The sequence below is a fragment of the Triticum urartu genome, unplaced genomic scaffold (assembly GCF_056163025.1).
Source record: "Triticum urartu cultivar PI428250 unplaced genomic scaffold, HENAU_Tu73 scaffold2, whole genome shotgun sequence".
Lineage (NCBI taxonomy): Eukaryota > Viridiplantae > Streptophyta > Magnoliopsida > Poales > Poaceae > Triticum > Triticum urartu.
This window is the reverse complement of record NW_028260368.1, coordinates 1,934,132-1,944,902: the sequence shown is the minus strand read 5'-3', so window position 1 is coordinate 1,944,902 and position 10,771 is coordinate 1,934,132. Positions and strand designations below refer to the sequence as shown.

General features: G+C 35.8%; 3 non-coding genes across 3 annotated transcripts; 2 read left to right on the top strand and 1 right to left on the bottom strand.

Moving 5' to 3' along the window:
- The first annotated feature begins 4,346 nt into the window (after window positions 1-4,346).
- On the top strand, window positions 4,347-4,417 carry TRNAC-GCA (transfer RNA cysteine (anticodon GCA)). Its single transcript has one exon. It is a non-coding gene; the product is annotated as a tRNA-Cys (tRNA).
- A 3,620-nt stretch (window positions 4,418-8,037) lies between these two features.
- Window positions 8,038-8,109, bottom strand: TRNAT-GGU (transfer RNA threonine (anticodon GGU)). The gene has a single exon. It is a non-coding gene; the product is annotated as a tRNA-Thr (tRNA).
- A 1,957-nt stretch (window positions 8,110-10,066) lies between these two features.
- TRNAM-CAU (transfer RNA methionine (anticodon CAU)) lies at window positions 10,067-10,140 on the top strand. Its single transcript has one exon. It is a non-coding gene; the product is annotated as a tRNA-Met (tRNA).
- Window positions 10,141-10,771: the final 631 nt, after the last annotated feature.

The window sequence follows — 10,771 nt, the reverse complement described above, 5'->3', positions numbered from 1 at the left end:
ACAAGGAAATGATTCAGTTCTAGAGCCAAAGATCGTAGTTCTCGAACGAGCACTCGAAAAGATTCTGGAGGATCCTCATGATTAGGTATTCTTTTTCCCCAGATCGTAGCATTAAGTATTTCTTGGCGAGCTATAAGATGGTCAGATTTATAAGTAAGTATCTCTTGTAAAATATGAGCAACACCAAATCCTTCTAAAGCCCAAACTTCCATTTCTCCTACTCGTTGTCCCCCTTGCTTGGCTCTTCCTCTAACCGGTTGTTGTGTAACAAGTGAGTAGGGCCCAGTAGAACGCCCATGAATTTTCTCATCAACTTGATGAATTAATTTTAAGATATAGGACTTCCCTATTAGAACAGGTTGCTCAAAGGGTCGCCTGTTCTTCCATCAAATATTCTGCTTTTTCCCGGGTACTCGGGTTCAAATACCCATGGATTTTTTGTTTCTTTACTGGCTTCATATAATTCTGAAAACACAAGTTTTCTTGAAGCCTCTTGCTCATATCTCTCATCAAAGGGTGCTATTCTATAATGTTTCTTTAGCAGATCCCCCGCTAATCCGAGCGAGCTTTCAAATATTTGTCCCACATTCATTCGGGAGGGTACTCCTAAGGGATTGAAGACCATATCAACGGGTGTTCCATCTTGCAAATAGGGCATATCTTGCCTAGGCAAAATTTTTGGAAATGATCCCTTTATTCCCATGTCTTCCGGCTACTTTATCCCCAACTTTGATTTCACGTTTCTGTAAAATATATACACGAACCATTATGTCGAGCGGGTCCCTTTGGATCCATTTCACATCGATAACGCGCCCTCTTCCACCTATAGGTAATTTCAGAGAAGTTTCTTTTGAAGTGGAAACCTCAAGGCCAAATATGGCCCGTAATAATCCAGCTTCCGCGATATAAGATGATTCGCTCGCTATCTGAGGCGTTAATTTACCTACTAAAATATCACCAGTTTCTACCCAGGATCCCAACCTAACAACTCCATTTCTGTCCAAATTGCGGAGTAAATGTTCTTCTAGATGTGGTATTTCTTTAGTGATTTTTTCAGCGGAGCCCTGGCTTGTCGTATCCGTCTGAATTTCATATTTCCGGATGTGAAAAGAGGTATAAATATCTTCATATACCAAACGTTCGCTAATTAGTACTGCGTCTTCAAAATTGTAACCTTCCCATGGCATATAAGCTACTAATACGTTTTTTCCTAAAGCAAGTTCGCCCCAATTGTAGCAGCTCCTTCTGCTAAAATTTGTCCTTTTTTAATGGATTTACCCCGTGGAACCCGGGGTTTTTGGTGCATACAAGTATTTTTGTTAGAGCGACGGTGGTTAACTAAAGGAATACTTATAGTCTTCCCACTACTTGATAAAAGTATCTTATGACTATCAGTAGAAATGATCTTTCCCTCGCGTTCGGCTATAATGGAAACCCTCGAATCTAGAGCTGTTTGGCGTTCCAATCCAGTTCCAACAATGCATTTCTCGGACCGAGAAAGCGGAACTGCTTGGCGCTGCATATTAGAACTCATTAAAGCCCGATTCGCATCATTGTGCTCAATAAAGGAATGAGAGAACCCCCAATAGAAAAATATTGGAAAGGAAAAATACTTCTAACATGAATCTGTTCCCATGCAATAGTCAAGAATTCTTGACGGTATCTAGCCGGAACAACCTGTTCTTCCTGAATACCTTGATTCAAGGACAAAGAATTTCCTGCTGCTATCATATAATATTCATCTCTATTTGGTGATAGATAAACCACCTGTCTCTCTTTTTTTTCTTTTGCTTTCTCAGCAGATATTTCATAAAACGGACTCTCTATGGATCCCCACAAGTGATCAATTCTCGCATGAATTGTTAAGGATCCAGTAAGTCCAACATTGATTCCTTCAGACGTGTCAATTGGACAAATACGCCCATAGTGACTCGGATGAATATCTCGGCTCCGAAAACTTGCGGTTCTCCCCGTCAACCCTCCAGGACCTAAACAACTCACTTTTCGCCCATGAACAGTTTGTGTCAATGGATTCGTTTGATCAAAAACTTGAGATAACGGGTATGTGCCAAAAAAGGTCTCATAAGTAGTTATTAATAAAATTGAAGTTGAAGTTGGAGTTACCAAAGTTTGGGGAGTCGGTTTCGATTGACGTATGAATACTCTACGAATAGTTTTTTGAACTGCATGTTGTAAACGACCAAGAGCCAATCCGAATTGATCTTGTAACAGATCCGCAACCGAACGAATACGTTTATTTTTCAAGTGATTCATATCGTCATCGTCAAGTATACCCGTTCCAAATTTCATTCCAATCAAATGATCCGTAGCGGCCAATACATCTCGTGGTAACAAGAATGTATTGTTCTGAGGAATATCAAGATTAAGTCTCCGATTCATATTTCGTCGACCAATCCTTCCTAATTCACATTTTTGTTGAAAAAATTTCTTTTGTAATTCCTCGCATAAGGACTCCGAAAATACCAGGTCCCCACCTACACAAGCAAATTGTTGATAAAACTCCAAAATAGCTTTTTCTTTTGACTCAATCCTCTTCTTCTCTTTAGCATTCGGGAAAGACAAGAAAATTTCAGGGTAGGAAACATTATCCAGAATTTCTCTTAGATTCGAACCCATAGCTGATGATAGAACTAGAATAGATATCTTTTGTTTTCTACTCACGCGAGCCCATATCCTTTCTTTTTTATCAATTGCTAATTCCGATCTCCCCCCCCAATCTGATATTATAGTGCCAGTGTAGATAGAAATTCCCTTATGATCTAATTCCGAGCGGTAGTAAATACCAGGACTTAGCAATATTTGATTGATCACAATTCGGTATATTCCATTTATAATAAAGGTTCCTAAGGAATTCATTATAGGAATGTTTCCGATAGAAATGGTTTGCTTTTGCACATCGAAACCAAAAATTAATCTCGCAGATACATATAATTCGGAAGAATAGGTGAGTGATTCATACACAGCATCTCTTTCTTTTATCGAGGGTTCTAGCAGTTGATATCCTTTCGCAAATAATTGAAATGCAATTTCGTGATCTGGATCTTTAATTGTTGGAAACTTGTCAAGTTCTTCTGCCAAGGCTTGATTAATGAACCTACAAAATCCCTCGAATTGGATCTGACTAAATCCGGGTATTGTGGACATTCCCTCGTTTCCATTCCGGAGCATCTTAATCTTAAGTTTCCTGTTTATCAAAGAAAAATTCCATTATCAGCTCACTCTTCATCAATCCCTATGGATCGATCTAGCAATCATGGAATCTATATTCTGTTTACTGAATCACATGAAATTCTAGGGAACTCCACATACGTATTTCATATATGTATTTCATACATATGAATAGAGACCATTTGGACGAAAGTTCGAGTTTGCCAGGGGTACAAATGAAATGAAAATGAATTGATAAAACATTCCTACAAAAAAAATTCTGCCACTTATACTTTATGTTATGATATTCTAATCAGATTGGATGGCAAAGATTTCTCATTTTATCTCCTTTCTATGAATGTAATAAAGCCGTAATATAATATACTAGAAAGTTTGACTTTACTTCGATTTAGAATAGCGTGCTTACTTTAATTTCTCAAAATAATTTGAGGGTTCTTTTTTATTTCGGATCGGAGTAGTATAATTGCTAGAAAATTCAGTATTTCATTGTGGAATTCTAAAATAAAGTAAGTCCCTTTTTTAAGTACATGCCAATCTAGTTATCCACCTCTCCCCATATCCATGCTTTTCTTTTATCGTAATTTCACTTGGGTACGCCAAGATAGTCAGGTTATACTCTATATCAGAGCAAATTTCCTTTTTTTATTCAAGATATTTAATTTAATACTTTGAAAAATTAAAGCATGATTCCCCATAGAGATATGTACATAAAGGGGATCTTTGGATAATAATGCTGTTCGGACCTAAAGTTTACCTATACACGGATTAAGCATAAAGCCATAATATTTTATTATGCCATTGAAGGGGGGGGAGATAATACCGATTTAAGAGTAGTTCACTACTGCAATAAAAAAAAGAGAATTCTAGTTAACGGTTCCAATTTATTCTGAATTTTGCAGCCTGTGAATAGAAATCCACTTTTTCTTCTTTTTCATCTCAATAGAAAGAAATGGGAAGTTTTATTGTGTTAACAATGTATGTTTTAAGATAGAATCTATCGAGGAGAATAATAGAAACTGGATCAAAAAAAGCAGGAATAGATTTTTTGAAAAAGATTGGAAAAAAGTAAGTAGAATTATATTCAAAATAAAAGGGGCTTTTCGTAAGAAAACGTGGATGAATACTTGCTGTTTTCTAGATTTTTGATCGGATTTTTTGGCGGCATGGCCAAGCGGTAAGGCAGGGGACTGCAAATCCTTTATCCCCAGTTCAAATCTGGGTGCCGCCTGATCAATAAAATACTTAGGTTTTTTTTATAGTGCTGATCGAATTCGATAAATTTTTACTTCGCATAAGTTCGGGCAAGAGAGTAACTGGGCCTGCCGATACTGGGTTTAGAGAAACCATACCATAGTTCTATCCTCAAACTAGGGTTAGGGTTTGTTTTGACGGTAGTGGCCAAAATGGTTATCAATAGGGGTGAGGTAGTGTTTCCTTATTCTTTTATTATATGAATTTGAATTGGTTCTTAATTGAGATTCGATTTGATAATTTTAAAATACGAGGATAAGATGTCAGAAATCTTGGTATCCAAAGAAAGGTCCCTAAGGGGCATTCTTTTTTTTTTTCAATCTAAGATTCAAGAAGGGACTCCACGAAAGAATATCAAGACTTACTAATTATTATACATTTTTTTATCGTACATCTTATGTTACCTACATACACTAAAGTAAGGACTACTTAATTCTAACGAGAATCAGATTAAATAGGTCGATCAAAAATCAATTTAGGAGTTGTATTATGGATAAAATCTCTTCATTCTTTCATAGAATGATACAAAGCAAGGCTGCAGGGTTTAGGTCAAAAATAAACATTAGGTAAGGTAGGTATCCAATAAATATTTATCTATCGATAATTTTATGGTATATTCGGGCGTCCTTTGCTTAAAAAAAAAAAAAAGAGTAACAAAAGGAATAAAAAATCTTCCTATTCCCGCTTCTTCTATTCAGGACATCATTCCCGTACTCTTTCTTTTTTAAGGAAAAAAGGGCTATAGTATCTCGTATTTTTAATGCTCTCTAATTCTACCAGAATTCCTATAAGAATTTGTTAGGAGTAAATTCCTTGAACTGATTGATCCATGGCCTTAGGGCGGAATCCCTTTTTGACTCTGTACCCTTGATTCCACTATGATTATTGATCAATAGTAGAATAATCCCTTCATAGAAATAGGAGACATAATTTAGATGGATATAGTAAGTCTCGCTTGGGCTGCTTTAATGGTAGTCTTTACATTTTCTCTTTCACTAGTAGTATGGGGAAGGAGTGGACTCTAGGGATACTACTAATTGATTAAGTAATCAAATTGTTGTATCAATTCTTTTCTTTAATGGATCATTTTGCATTAATCATTTTGTCAAACGTTATTCTTTAATCTTTTTCTTTAGTTTTGTTTCACTCCTGTAAGAAACTCTTGTATTGTAAGTTGTAATGTAAGAAAGAGCCATTATACCAATTCAGAATTTCTACTAGAAATGACGAATGGTTAAAAAAAGTTCTATACATAAGAAAATTAGACTTTCTTCCACGGAACTATTCACGGCATATCACACATTTTCCATTTCCTTTTACTTTTTACTATAGTCTATTCTTCATATTATTTTTCTTTCCTTCCATGGATTCTTTGGTCAAGAATTGTCTTAGATTTTTTTATTTTGACCTGATTGAAATTAAGTGGATGCAATGAAAAAAGAAATTGAATTAGACTACTTAACTATTTCAATCTACTAATCTATTCTATGTAGATTCAAAGATAATATAATAGAAAGAATCTAAAGTGTCGTAGAAAAAACTATATGTAGTTCTTTCTACCACACTTTAAGATTCCAACCAGATCCTTTCATTTAAGACTTGGATTTTTTTTATTTAATCCCTTTTTAATTTCTTCAATGATTAATTGGAATTCCAATTAATTATTTTGGCTGACTGTTTTTACATAAATAATAAGTAAAAAAGAAGTAGGAACTAGAATGAACAGTGCAGTAGCAATAAATGCGAGAATATTGACTTCCATAACCTCTTTATTTTTTATTTTCACAATAACTCGGGATGTAATCCCATGGAGAGGAAAAAGGGGTATCTTGTAAATTCAAGGGTAGGGCTTGCATTCTGATAATACTGAATCAATTCAATATTATGAATATCGGATCTATCAAATCAATTCATGGATGAGAGTTATATTTCACGGATGAGAGTTATATAGTATAACATAGGAAGATCCTCTATCCACACTAAGACCAAAATGGGTTTTTTGATTGGATTAGGAATTCCCTCTTTTTTAATCCTTTTCTACTTTTTCTTTTCTATATCTCTAACCCACGAGCTTTCTTAATCTTATACTTTCTTAATCTTATACAATTTCCCTTCCTTTTTCTTATAGTTATACATACAATTATGTATGTATTATATGACCAACTTTCACTTTCTATGGGTCACATAGACATCCAAATAAGCAGTAGAAGTGAGATGGGGAAAAGAGGTCTGAAATAAAAAGGGAATACGATTTATGTATGGATTCCGGTAAAATACCGGTACTCTATTCCATAAGAGTGGAATAGGAAATTAAGATGAGGATGGTATCATCATAAAGAAAGATAGAGTAATATAATATCCTAAATTCTACTAATCCACATATCGTATGTGTGTCTTTCTTTATCGATTGGGAGTAGTGAAAAAAAAATTCCTATATGCCCTCCCTCCCTCTTTAATGAGAGATGCAAAATAAAAAAGTGAAGTAAGGGTGCCCTGTGGGTATTTGATCTTGCTCCCTGCCCCTTTTTTTCATGGAAAAAGGAAATATCAATTTCTCCATTCATTGAACCCTAGTTCGGGACTGACGGGGCTCGAACCCGCAGCTTCCGCCTTGACAGGGCGGTGCTCTGACCAATTGAACTACAATCCCCGCGGGGTGTATGGCATACCCATTCTTAAATAGAACCATAAGAAGATTCGATTCGTCTTTCGTACTCTAAGAAATAGACGAATCATATACTACATACCCACATATTATATTATACGTGGGTATAGTGAGAGTGACATAACTAGTATGTCGTGATTTTTTATCACTAAAAATGGATAATAATCCAGCCTTCAATAAGAAAAACTCTTTTGTTTGTAAGAAAGGAATGAGAGAGATATGGATTAGAAAAAAAAATTTCCCTTTTTTCTTTATCTTTTATTTCTATAGATCAGACATTTTATTTTATGGAAGAAAAACAAAAGGATTTAGTTCATACTCACGAAGCCCTAGATTTTTGGTTTGGGCCGAGCTGGATTTGAACCAGCGTAGACATTGTCAACGAATTTACAGTCCGTCCCCATTAACCACTCGGGCATCGACCCAGGAAGAATTTATTCTAGGGTTTTTGCTAATCTATGATTAACCTCCTTTCATAATACTCCCTACCCCCAGGGGAAGTCGAATCCCCGCTGCCTCCTTGAAAGAGAGATGTCCTGAACCACTAGACGATAGGGGCATCACTAGACGATAGGGCCATATACAACCGCTCGTGATTATACTATAATCATAGTATGAGCAGTTTTTTGGAATTGTCAATATACTCGAAAAGTATAAATAGATCCAAAGCAAAGAGTTTTTCCAACTTTTCTGTTATGTTTTCATCTAGGATTTTTTTTAGTTGATCGTTATAGATTAATTCTCCGTGCTTCATTTAGTGTTCATACCAAAAATGCATCCATCCCGCACTAAGTCATAAAATTCTCTAAAAATATAGAGAAAGTTTCAAAAACAAAGAAAAAAAGTGAATCAATTTAGTAGAAAAGTACTCTATCAGATTCGAACCAACGACTTACGTCTTAGCACGAGATTACTCTACCACTAATTTAAAAAGCCCTTTATCGGATTTGAACCGATGACTTATGCCTTACCATGGCATTACTCTACCACTGAGTTAAAAGGGCTTTTTATTTAATTCAAAAATTAGCCACTTGGATTTCCCATTATGGGTCTACTGCATAATGTACATATTATATATATAATATATAGAGATAGAGAGAGAGACATTATGTAGAGATTGTATATGTATATATCGATATCTTGAGAGCTCAAAATAAAATTAATAAAAAAAAACATACCCTACATAACATATCCAACTCTTCTTGGTTCAGGGTTTTCCGTTTCCGAAGACTAGTAAAATAGGCGGATTCTGGAACCCCAAGGATTCAACGGTATATGGATATGGAAAATATAAGATTTCCGATCCTAGCGGGAAAAGGCGGGGAACAGATACCCAATAGGATATAGGATCCTTGGGAGGAACTTTTGGTAATGGCCTTGATCCTCTATGCTATTTTTTATGTGTTCTTAGTTCTATTGAACTTTTTGCATTCTTTTAAACAAGAATCTAATAAACTAGAATTGAGTCAGTGGAAAAAAGGAGAGAGAGGAAAGTGTTAAATGGAGAGAGTCGACTAATCAGAGACTTTTAGGATCTTCTTTACATCAGGTAAATCTGTCGGCCCTGTCCGTTTTTTTCTTTAAGTTACGACTCTTTGCTGCTTACTTCTATCAAGCCATAGGGAAAGTCTATGATGAATTTGGAAAACTCATCTCACTCTTACTCTATGGCTCGGACTTAATGGGGGAAGAAAACATCTTCCATAATTTCTTTTTTGTTCAATTCTGGACAAAAAAGAAAAGGAAAAAAGGAATTTATAGGGACAGTGTTACCCCCTATATCCCCTAGTTTATATTGTAGGAATAATAAAACAATTTAGCAGTCTGACACACTTACGTCCTTGCAAAGTAAATAATTATTATTGTAGTCGTAACCGTAGAATAGGATCCTAATCAAAATAAATACATTTGGTTCAGGCGCTATTAGCATGGTAAGAAAAGATTTTTTTTACAGACCAGAGGGGCTATCTAAATCCTAAAGTAAAGGCGAGCGATCGAAGTAGAAGTACCAACGGCTCAGTGTCATGAACCTTCTCCATCTGATTCAATAAGGGGGAATTAGCCTTCTTGTCAAATGGCTATCCTTGACAAAGGGTACCATTTATACCATAATCTACAATGTAGCGGGTATAGTTTAGTGGTAAAAGTGTGATTCGTTCTATTAATAACTGAATTTGAAATGATATACTTAAGGCATCCTTAAGTTTTTTATTTTTATATTCCGATGAAAACTTTAGTTCTTATAAAGGATTAAATCCTTTTCCTCTCAATAGCATATTGAGGAAGAATATACATTCTGGCGATTTGTATCCAAAGACTAATTTAAATTGCATCCAAAATAAAAATAGGATTATGAGTACAGAGTCGCGAAGCATAATTTTGCATTGGATTAAGTATTCCAATTTTGAAAATATGAGTAAAGGATCTATGGATGAAGATACAAAAAAGTTGATTTCCAATCGTAACTAAATCTTCTTAAAATAAGGAATAAGGAAGCCAAATAGCTAAAAAACGATAGTTTTGGTTTACTAGAACCATCCGCATATTGTTTCAGCTCGGTGGAAACCCAATTCTTTTCCTCAGGATCTCTTGAATGAAATTAGGGAACGAAGTAAGTAGATTAGATGAATTTAGATAGAATTTCTATCTCCTACTCTATAAGGATCATCTAGAAAGCGGAGAGCTTTGGTTCCATTCAAATAGAAAAGCTGACATAGATGTAAGTGGTGAGAATATCCATAAAGGAGCCGAATGAAATCAAAATTTCATGTTCGGTTTTGAATTAGAGACGTTAAAAATAATCAACCAACGTCGACTATAACCCCTAGCCTTCCAAGCTAACGATGCGGGTTCGATTCCCGCTACCCGCTCCATTCTGTATAAAAGGAGTATTCTATTTGTCTAGACATGTTAGAGGCTTGTATTCAAGCCTTTTTTGTCCACCAGTTTCTGGTACTCCAGAGCGGAGTAGAGCAGTTTGGTAGCTCACGAGGCTCATAACCTTGAGGTCACGGGTTCGATTCCCGTCTCCGCACTTAGCAGTCTGTATAAAAGGACTATTCTATTTCTCTAGATATGTATGGTAGAGGGGCGTATCCAACCCTTTTTTATTCATTAGTTCCCGGCCCTAGAGGGCAAAATTGAGCAGTTTGCGAAGTCACTTGCCTTCAAAAAAAGAAGGCGCAAGGCCTCTCCCTACCCTGCAGAAAATAAAAATGAAACGAAAGGGACAGTCTACCTCTCCCTTCCCTTTAAAAAAAGTTTGCCCGTTGTTTGTCTCAGTTAATACCCAATTTTTGGAGCTCTGTTGGCGAGTTCTATTTCTGCCTCTGGAGCGCCCTCTTTTTTTGAGTGGGATGCAAAGGAAGGGTAAGATAGTAAGGGATACGGCACTAGACTAACACCTAATTAATACTTAATTTAATATAAGTAGTTAAACAGTTAACTAGACTAAACTTTTTATCATAGTACTTTGATAAATTAAGCGGGCGAGCGGCGGGAATCGAACCCGTATCTTCTCCTTGGCAAGGAGATATTTTACCATTGAACTACGCTCGCTACGGTATATATTTTATAGCGTATATCCGCCTGGGTCGACCTTCTATGTCTGGGTCGACCGTTTCATTTCATTTTCTATTATATTAGAGTTTTCCTTTTTTTATTATC